Source organism: Nelumbo lutea, chromosome 7 (assembly GCF_056320005.1).
Source record: "Nelumbo lutea isolate HS-2025 chromosome 7, American lotus-T2T, whole genome shotgun sequence".
Lineage (NCBI taxonomy): Eukaryota > Viridiplantae > Streptophyta > Magnoliopsida > Proteales > Nelumbonaceae > Nelumbo > Nelumbo lutea.
The window spans coordinates 28,321,884-28,332,570 of NC_142690.1; the positions used below are offsets into that span (position 1 = coordinate 28,321,884).

The 10,687-nt window shown below is 40.6% G+C and overlaps 1 pseudogene; it reads left to right on the forward strand.

Annotated features, from left to right (window-relative positions):
• Positions 1–2,946: 2,946 nt before the first annotated feature.
• On the forward strand, positions 2,947–4,648 carry LOC148845873 (putative cysteine protease RD19D pseudogene; annotated as a pseudogene).
• Positions 4,649–10,687: the final 6,039 nt, after the last annotated feature.

Below are 10,687 nucleotides of genomic sequence, written 5' to 3' on the forward strand. Positions count from 1 at the left end.
TTTGGCCATTTTATTTTAATTATTTTTTAAATCAGAACGGGCCATTCATTTGAACCAAACGATTGAACTATTGACACAAAAACTAGTGGCCAAAGCGGTTCTAGTTCAATGTTGGTTTTGAAAAATATATATATATATATATATATATATATATATATATATATATATATATATATATATATATACTAGTAAAAGTGTATGCACGTTGCACATGACAATATCAAATGATGATGATAATAGTCAGCAACAAATGGCCTTAATGGTTGAACCATTAACCTATTTAACTAAGAAAATGGACTATGATTAAGACATTATATTTATAAAAACCTCTAGATTGTGCCTTTTCTGATGTCTTATACCACCTATATTCTCTTTGGAAATGGCATACATGTCATCCATCATGATTTTTTTTTTCTGTAATGGAAATTTCAAGGTTTCAATTTTTTTGAGGGAAACCAAGATAAGAATGGATAAAATTCTATTAATTTCAAGCTAAATAAATAGGTGAGACACTAAACAAATAGGGAGGATATGAAAGAAATAGAAAAAACATCAGAGCAATTTAGACAATAGCCCTTCTTGTTGCTAAAGCTATGCAGTTGACCTCCCTTGTTGAAGGAGATTCCAAGAATGTGATTGGATGGACCACCAATTCAGACAATAGCCCTTGACAACTTGGCCTTCACTCCTTGCTAGGTTCATGCTTCAGATGGATCCTTAGAGAGATTAATCAAAGAGCTGAGTTTTAGCTAAATCAAGTTTGAGATGACTTTTTTGTATAGTGCTGATAAATTTCCTGATTCTTTTGTTATACCATTAATCTTCCTCCAAATTTGTTTTTTGAGACACATTTTACCAAATTCTCTCACTTTTGGACAAGTACATTGAAATCATAAAGAAACCCTTGGAAATTTAGACATATTGGAATAGTCTTAGATATGATGTAATTTGCAATTACCAAAAATATAATGTGGATAAGTAAACTTTGTATCCATTCTAATTTCAATCCATCGATCCAACAACTTCTCAGGTTGGATAGATTGTTGAGGAGACTTCTCATCATGAAGTCCTAAAGCCAAGTAGTCAACCCCAATCCATTCCAAGGATTCTGTCAATGTAGATGAACTGATGGACTTGTCTAAACTTAGCCTAAGGGATGTTGATAATGGTCATATGGAACCTTCAGTTGGTTACACTAAAATTAATTGGAGCTCCACCAAGGCAATCAGCCTTCCATGCAAACCCACCCGTTAGTCAGCTTTGAGCAATAGCAACAGTAGTGCAATTCATGCAGTTTAGATCATGGAGTATGGAGGTTCTCTATAACATGTTCTTTTTGGTATACTTTTAACTACCCATTTATAACTGTTTATAAACTATTCATTTATAACCATTCAAAAACTGTCCATGGATTATAAATAATTTTGTCTTAAAGACACTCTCACGTGTAAATGCACATACAAGTTTATTAATAATATTATATGTGACCAAAATTGTTTCATTTTTTTTTTTGTACTTCTATTTAAAAAATATATATTTTTAATAAATACATCATGGATTAACCTATTTGACCTGAAAGGTTGAACCACTAACCCACCCCCTAGATAGGAAGATGGTTTAATTTGTCATTGGTTTTAAGTTGTATATTTGATGTCCATCATTAATAAAATTATGTCTATTTTATCATAGTTATTTTTTAATATGATAAATGTATAATAATAGAAATGTGTCCAGTTTTTTTCTATATTTTTTGTATTTCTTATATTTCTAAATTTGTATTATTTATTTATGACACTATGAAATTATTCATTTGACCCAAATGGTTGAAGTACTTACCCATGACCTAGATGAAAAATATAATTTCATTTCTAGGTTTATTTTAAAAATATAAAACTTCATTATATTAATAATTATTGTGTATGGATTAGTGGAATTTAATGATGATAAAAAACTTTAAAAATATTTTTTATATTTCTAAATTTGTATTATTTATTTATGACATCATGAAATTATTCATTTTATCTAAATAGATGAACTACTTACCCACCACCTAGATAAAAAATATGATTTCATTTCTATGTTTATTTTAAAAATATAAAATCTCATTCTATTAATAATTATTATGTATGAATTTATTAGTGGAATTTAATGAAGATAAATAAAAATATAAATGTTGGATTCAATGAGAGAGAATGTGCTTAAATTTGAGACTTAATGAGAGGTAATTGAATGTACTTAATGTTACACTATAAAATGTATGGATGTTCTAACAATATTTCTGGAATTTTGGTTGAACAAAGCTTACCCTTTCATTTGACATTTTGTAAAGTGTAAATAAGGATAGAATATGTATTTTTCAAATTAAATAACTGCAATAATTCAATGTGTATTGAATGGCAATTGAATTACTTGGAGAGAAATTACCTTTTAACGTTGACATTTCCAAAGTCAAAATGAGGACAGAAACATGTATTGTACAACTTGTTTGATAAAACCTTTGTAAAGATTTAAATTAATGATTGTAATTTGGTAACTAAGGCTATGTTTGGTTTGAAGGAAAAGGTAAGGAAAGGAAGGGAAGAGAAACCAATACAAGGTTTGTAAAGGTTTTCATACCTTTCCTTTCCCTACATTTTCCTTCAAACCAAACATAGCCTAAAAGTCTCTTAAGTATACTTAATACTTCACTCTTCCTCTTTGCGTTGTTGGTCAAGTGTTACATGCATCTTCCTAGCTATTTCATGTACAATTATCCTGAATTATAATTAAGCCCAAGTGTTCTTGTTTGGATGTTTACATTGAACAAATAATAAGTTATCTTATTGAATGGCTAATGCTTAGTATTTAATCAATGTCCATTAATGTCCAATGAGCAATATTTTAAAATTTTAATTAGGGCTTAATTAGTTTACCTCGTTCCCAAAGGACTAAAAGATAAAAGCGATGATGTCAAGTTGGGAAATGATGTGCATGGTTATAGCATTTTTAACTAATGGATCCAAAGTTGGGATTAAGGATATTATTAACCTGTCGAGGTTGATGCAGGTTTGGCCCAACCTAAACCTGACCCCAAACCCAATTAAGGATGACCCGATAGGGTTGGGTCAGTTCAGGTTTACCTCTTAACTGACCCACTAACATCTCTAAACCTACTAGACCTTCTCTCACTTACCACATTCACACAAATACATAGAATTTTAGAAAGGCTTAGAAGTATAACCACGACCCATCCTCTCTCCTCCCCCATGTCCCTATGGTGTCTCCAAATAAGTTTAGAAGTAAGAAACCCCCCATGGATAGTGCTAATCTCCAAGGCAAAAGCTAGATGCACTCTTGGAAAAAAAATTGCAACAGAGAACAAGATGATATTCAACAATGGTTCACACTAAAGAAGCGTACAGCTAGCTTGGCTTTCATGGTGTTTTTTTATTCAACTGATATCTAAAGAAAACAGACAAAGAGTGGCCTAATCAAGAGAACAAAATCTTGGGGTAGAGACCCCCATTACCACAACTAGCAAAAGTTGATATTTCCCCGGAAGTATATACTGTTGAAATGTAAATGAATAAGAAACATAAATAACATAACAATAAAAGTAGGGTAATTGTTCAGAAATCACCATCACTTTTTATGAATTCTTTTAAATTCATCATCATGACTTTTCAAAACAGCCAAAAACTCACCATGTCAATAAGATTTTATTTTCTAAAACTCACCATCTGTTAGAATACTGTTAAAGTTCATTGACCCAAGTTGTCCACGTGAACCTAAATGCAAGTTTCATGACCAAACTGCCCTTAAACGATGAATCAGCTTGTTGAATATTTTTTGATCGAAATGCCCTTAAGCGCCCAATCCTATTTCATATATAATATTCCCACTCACTATCTCCCTCTCTCTATCAGCGATTTCGTTTGTTTCCCGAAACAGTTCCCATCAAAATCTCTATACTTTCTAACGTCTTTCTCTGTTCTTTTTTATTCAAAGGTTTCTAGGGGAAGCAGGAACACAGGAAGTAGAGAAAGACGCTGCTTAGAGCCGTTCACTCACCGGTCATCACCTCTGCTAATATACGCTCCTCTGCACTACTCCCTGTTGCTTCTCTCTCTCTCTCTCTCTCTCTCTCTCTCTCACAGTTCCCACTGCTCTGAAACATCAATGGAAAGTTGAAAACGTTGAAATTGATGCAGGGAAATTGTGGATCTTGTTGGGCATTTGGCACCACAGGAGCTGTCAACAGCTGGTGGATTGTGATCACATGGTTCACTGCTTTGATGACTCTAACCATAGCTCCATTTATCAGAATCCAGAAGCAATGTTGCTTCATACTTCATTTTTGAATTGATGATTTGTTCCATGTTTGTTTTTGTTTGTTTAGTGCGATGCAATGAACGTGACTTCCTGTGATAGTGGATGTGGTGGAGGCCTAATGACCAATGCCTACAAGTATTTGATGGAGGACGGTGGCTTGGAAGAGGAGGAGACATACCCTTACATTAGAAAACCTGGTGAATGCAAGTTCAACCCAGAAAAAGTGGTGGTGAGAGTCGTCAACTTCACAAATATCCTTCTTGATGAGAATCAAATTGCAGCCCATTTAGTCCACCATGGCCCTCTTGCAGGTGAGCATTTTAAGTTTCTGGTTTAGATCTCTAGGGGAAGCGGGAACCCAGGAAACAGAGAAAGACACTGCTTAGAGCCGTTCATTCACCGGTCACCACCTCTGTAACATACGCTCCTCTCAACTGCTCTCTGTTGCTGCTCTCTCTCTCTTCAAGACTCCTTTTGACCGGACAACAGCCATGCCACCACCCGGTCCGCCACCACTGTCGCCACTGTTACCACCACCCATGGTGACCACTACGACCACACTTCTCTTTCTACTTGTGGTTTTCTCCACCACCACCCTGTTATTCTGCGTCCAGAGGAGTCCTAAAGCACTAGCTGAGATCCAGGCCTTGGTATCGTTCAAGCTCAATCTGCATGATCCGCTTGCCGTGTTGAACGGCTGGGATGCTTCCACACCATCCGCTCCCTGCGACTGGCAAGGCATTGCCTGCTATAACGGTCAAGTTAGCGAACTCCGCTTGCCTCGTCTTCAACTCGCTAGCCAACTCACTGACCACTTTGGTAAACTCACCGAGCTCTGCAAGGTTAGCCTTCGTTCCAACGCCTTCTTCTCTTTCTAAATGCTCTCGTCTTCGCACCCTCTTCTTGCAATACAACTTATTCTCCGGTCGTTTTCTGCCGGAGATCTTCAACCTCACTGACCTTCAAGTTCTCAATGTAGCTCAGAATTTTCTCTCCGGAACCGGTATCTGGATTTTGATGCGGATTATTTCACATATAACATTCCCGCTCGGTGAGTGTCTCTCCTGATATTTTAATATTCACACTCAAGCATGATTGAAGAGAATTCAGAAAAAATAATGGTGGGTTTTGTACAATTACCCATAAAAGCAAATAGTAATGGTAGTGTAGTTAATAGATTTAGTAAGGTTAGAGTTCAGACTACACTAGCTTTGTTTCTTGCAAATATAAAAGAAAACAAAGAAAGAAATAAAGTATAGATGTACAAGATCTCAAGGTTTTATGTATTGCAGTGTTTAATAACTTAGAACAAATAAAATAAACTACAAATTAGATAAGAAAAGACACAACAACACAAAAGATACATAAGATTTTTAAAGAGGTTTCGACAATCCTACCTATGTCCTCTACCCTATACCACCAGACCACCACTAAAGCTTTCTATTAACTGATTGGACTTCTTGGACATTAGCCAAACCTTTATAACCAATAAGACTCCACAAGTGCCTACATACCTAAATCAATTGGACTTACACCAGGTGCATCCAAACCAATAAGACTTCTGGATGCTTGCAATACCTTGTAGTTAGGTTTAAGAGAGGTGCCAAAAAGACCTTAAATGGTATTCAATAATGGTGAACATCTACATGCTCAAAAATCTTCTACCATTACAGCATAGGAGCATGTTTACAACAGAACCTCTCAATAGGCAAAAGTCCCTCAACCCTAACCCAACCCAATTTGACTCGACCTTACCCTCTCCTATCTTCTTAAAATCTCGTAAAAATCTCTTAATCTTTGACTAAGAAACGTAAATTGCATTTTTTACAACCATATTTTTTATATTTGCTACTTTGATGTTTTGATGGATTTTTAGTACAAAAATGAAAAATGGAATTTCAAATGATTTAGAGTCTATTAATCATGAAGTAAGAAATAATAAAGCATAAAAATTACTAATGACTTTACCATTAGGGTTAGGCTCAAGAATCAAGATAAATAGACATGATGGTTGGGTAGCTTAAGATGTCAACCCTAACCCAACTTGAAGTGAAGTTGGAGTCAACTCTAACCCTAACTTGATTGTCAACATGACGAAATCCAACTTGACTTTTTTCTGTTTGGTTCAGGTTAACCTATCTCAAATTGTAGCCCTAATTTGAGAGGGCTTAAGATTGGTTCAACTATTTTTCTTTGAAGAAGTTCTTGCGGTGCATGGAAATGTCTAATAGATGATGATGATGATGATCAAAATTTGATTCTTTAGATTTTTTTTTCTCATCAAGCATAACCTCAAAGCATGGTTTTAAAAACAGGACCGGACTAGAAAAACTGGGAATGGGGAGGTGATCGGTGCCGTTTTTCCCCAAAATTGGATTTTTGCTAAAAACCGTTGACCCGGGTGATTAACCATTTGATGGTTTTGACCATTTTTTATTTTTTTGTTAGAATAGATCGATCTTTCGAACCATTTGACCCGGGAACCGGACCCTGACCGGTTCATTGTCTGGGTCGGTTTTAAAAACCTTGCCTCAAAGTTTCCTAAATAGGCCCCCGTCTTGCAAAGTCAAGAGCTAACGTGTGTGTAAATCTTGGGAAATCCTCATATTGCACCCCAATATTATTTATAGGGCAAGAATAGTACTAGGATGGGTGACCTCCTGGGAAGTCCTCGTGTTGCACCCCAATTTTATTTATTTATCTTTGGAATTTAGCTTGTATTTGTAAGTCTGATTTACAGGGTGTTACACCGTCTTGTGTAGCCCCTCTCGGTTTCTATAAAAAAGGGTAAATTACAAAGTCCCCCCTATGCTTTGTTTTGTGACAAAGACCCCCCCCTATACTATGACCGTGAGACAAAGACCCCCCTTGTTCGTTAAATCAGATGACGGAATACATTAAATTACCAAAATACCCCACTAATTTTTTTCTATTTTCTTTTTTTTTTGCCCTTTTTCTCTTAAAACCTATTGTTTTCCCTTTCTTCTCTTCTTTTCCCCTCCCTCACTGTCCTCTCTCATTCTCTCTCTCCCAACTCTCACCCAATGCCATGAGAAGGGATTCTCTGCTCATCTCCTCCAAACCCAAGCCTCTCTTCTGCCCACAGAGACACTTTAACCTCGGAGAGTGAGAGGTAGAAGCATCATCATAGCCTACAAGAAACAGTGAGTTAGGGGGGACCCAGATCAGAAACTACAAATTCAGTGAAGATTGTAGAGACAATCTTGTTTGGGACTGGGTCTTATTAACTTACCAGCTGGGCACTGGGTCTACCCCAACCCAAAACCCATTAAAAAGCAAAAAATAATTGTATTCGTCTATTAGACAACTGGGTAATATTCTACGGGAAGGGGAAAGATGGGAAGTGGATTGAGTAGTTCAAACATTTTGAACATTGAATATGAAGATGAAGATCAGCTCCTGGTCCTAGCAGTTGGATTCCATTAGTAAGCTTCCGTAATCCTGATAGCTAACTGAGGAAGGAAGATTTGGCCTGACCTCTTTATTATGAGACACGTGGCAGAAACGACACCTCGGCAAAAGGGATCAAGCCTAGGCGGGAACAAGGGGACACACTTCGCCGAACTAACCCACCTTGTAACAGCTCGGGATGGACTTCGCCGAACTGCACCTTGTAACACCTCAGGGTGGACTTCACCGAACTGACCACCTTGTAACAGCTCGGGGTAGACTTCGCCGAATTGTCGCCTTGTAACAGCTCGGGATAGACTTCGCCGAACTGCACCTTGTAACAGCTCGGGATAGACTTCGCCGAACTGCCACCTTGTAACAGCTCGGGACACACTTCGCCGAACTGCCACCTTGTAACAGCTCGGGATAGACTTCGCCGAACTGCCACCTTGTAACAGCTCGGGACACACTTCGCCGAACTGCCACCTTGTAACAGCTCGGGACACACTACGCCGAACTGCCACCTTGTAACAGCTCGGGACACACTTCGCCGAACTGACCCACCTTGTTACAGTTCGGGATACCTCCGAGCTCAAGACCGCCTCGCTCAGCACTTCACATCATCTTCTAGGCACCAAAGCCAAACAAGTCGTACCATGCCTGGCACCAGGGAAGTCCGTGCCCGAGGTCGCCACGCCTGACTGACTTGGGATCTGACGTTTTGGCAGTAGCACTCTAAACGGCCACCTGCCACTGCCGCCATCTCTAGTTAGACGGTTAGGCAGTGACGGTTGTCTCAGCAGAAGGGACGACGACCGAGTTGACAAGCGCAAGGGTAATCATACCCGATCTGACAAGGGCCTCGGGACGAGTACGGGAAGCGACTATAAGAGCCCTCTGCCCCCCGACAACGGAGGTATGCAAACTTTGCGCTATCTGGTATTACCCTGCTTTTGAAAGATTCTAACTTGAGCTTCGGAGCCTCTACACCGGATTCCCCTCGGAGCTTTGCTTTCCCATCTCTCCCGTTTCAGGATCCCTGCTACCCTGTTTGAAAGCAAGGCAGCGGATAGACTTCGGTATAGGGGTAGCGCGGGGCGACCAGCTCGAGTCCCGCAAGTGCTACGTTGCCGCCCTAAAGGGAAAAACCAAGGCGGCCGACGACCTCGAGCTGGAGCGGCCGGCGGAGCAAGGTGAGGAGCGAGCTTCGGCCACAGAGGAAACAGTCGCAATCCAGGCTTCAGCTACGGACCCAGCTCGCACACTAAGCATCGGAGCTTCCATCGAAGATCCCCTACGAACCGAACTGGTAAGTTTCTCCAAAATTTAGATATTTTTGCCTGGTTCGCGGCCGACATGCCCGGCATTAGCCCCGGACTGATAACTCACAAACTTAATACTGACCCTGTAGTCAGACCCGTTAGACAGAAGAAACGCAACTTAGCCCCTGAACGCTGGAGAGCGGTCGACGAGGAGGTTGAGAAGCTCCTCGCAGAAAACTTCATAAGGGAAGTCCACTACCCGAGCTGGGTGGCCAACCCAATGTTGGTAAAAAAGGCAAGCGGCAAGTGGTGCATGTGCGTCGACTATACCGACCTGAACCGAGCTTGCCAGAGATTGCTTCCCCCTCCCCAGAATTGACCGCCTAGTGGACGCGACCTCGGGAAACGAGTTGCTAAGCTTCCTGGACACCTACTCGAGCTACAACCAAGTTAGGATGGACCCATCCGATGAGGAAAAAACCAGCTTCATTACCGAGTTCAGTCTGTATTGCTACAAAGTCATGCCCTTCGAACTAAAAAACGTCGGCGCAACTTTCCAAAGACTTGTAAATAAGCTATTTCAGCCCCTGATTGGTACGAAGATAGAGTGCTATGTAGACGACATGGTCGTCAAAACTCAGTTTTCACAAGAGTTAATACAAGACTTAGATTCTGTTTTCCAAATCCTGCGACACTTTAGCATGAAGTTGAATCCCAACAAGTGTGTCTTCGGCGTCACCTCGGGCAAGTTCCTAGGCTACAGTCAATCGGCGCGGTATTGAGGCCAACCCGGACAAAATAAAAGCCATTCTAGATATGAAACCACCTCGGAAAGTAAAAGAGGTCCAGAGGCTAAACGGCCGCATAGCCGCTCTAAGCCGCTTCATATCTAAGTCAGCAGACCGCTGCCTACCCTTCAAGGCAGTCAAAGGCAAAGGGTTCGAATGGACCCAGGACTGCCAGTTCGCGTTCGACGAACTAAAAGGTTACCTCGCTAGCATACCAACCTTAGCCCGACCCGAGGTGGGCGAGGTCTTACAACTGTACCTCTCGGCGAGCGACGAGGCGGTCAGTTCGGTACTAATAAAGGAAACAGACCAGGTCCAACGACCCATATATTATGTTAGTAAAATTTTGCAGGGAGCAGAGGCAAGGTACCCAGAGATAGAAAAACTAGCATACGCCCTAGTAATAGCAGCTCGGAAACTCCGCCCGTACTTCCAGGCTCATACAGTCATCGTCCTAACTGACAGACCTCTCAGACAAGTTTTACTCAAACCCGAAGTCTCCGGTCAACCGACGAAATGGGCCATCGAACTCAGCGAGTACGATCTCCAGTACAAACCGAGAACCGCTATCAAGGCCCAACCTCGACCTACTGGACGAGTTACGCACCAACCTCGACCTACTGGACGAGGTAAGGGACCTCGCGCACATCCGAACAGCGGCATACCAGCAGCAGGTAGCTCGCTACTACAATAGCAGAGCGACGAAGCTTCCGAGTCGGCGACCTGGTCCGGAAAATTATGGTGCCCGAACCCGGCGTCGGCAAGCTTGGACCTAATTGGGAAGGGCCCTTTAAAGTAAAAACACCGCTCGGAGGCGCATATGAACTCGAAACCTTGGAAGGCAAACGAGTACCCCGAACGTGGAACATCGTGAACTTAAGGCGATACTACCTTTAAACCACCTAGTGAAGTGGA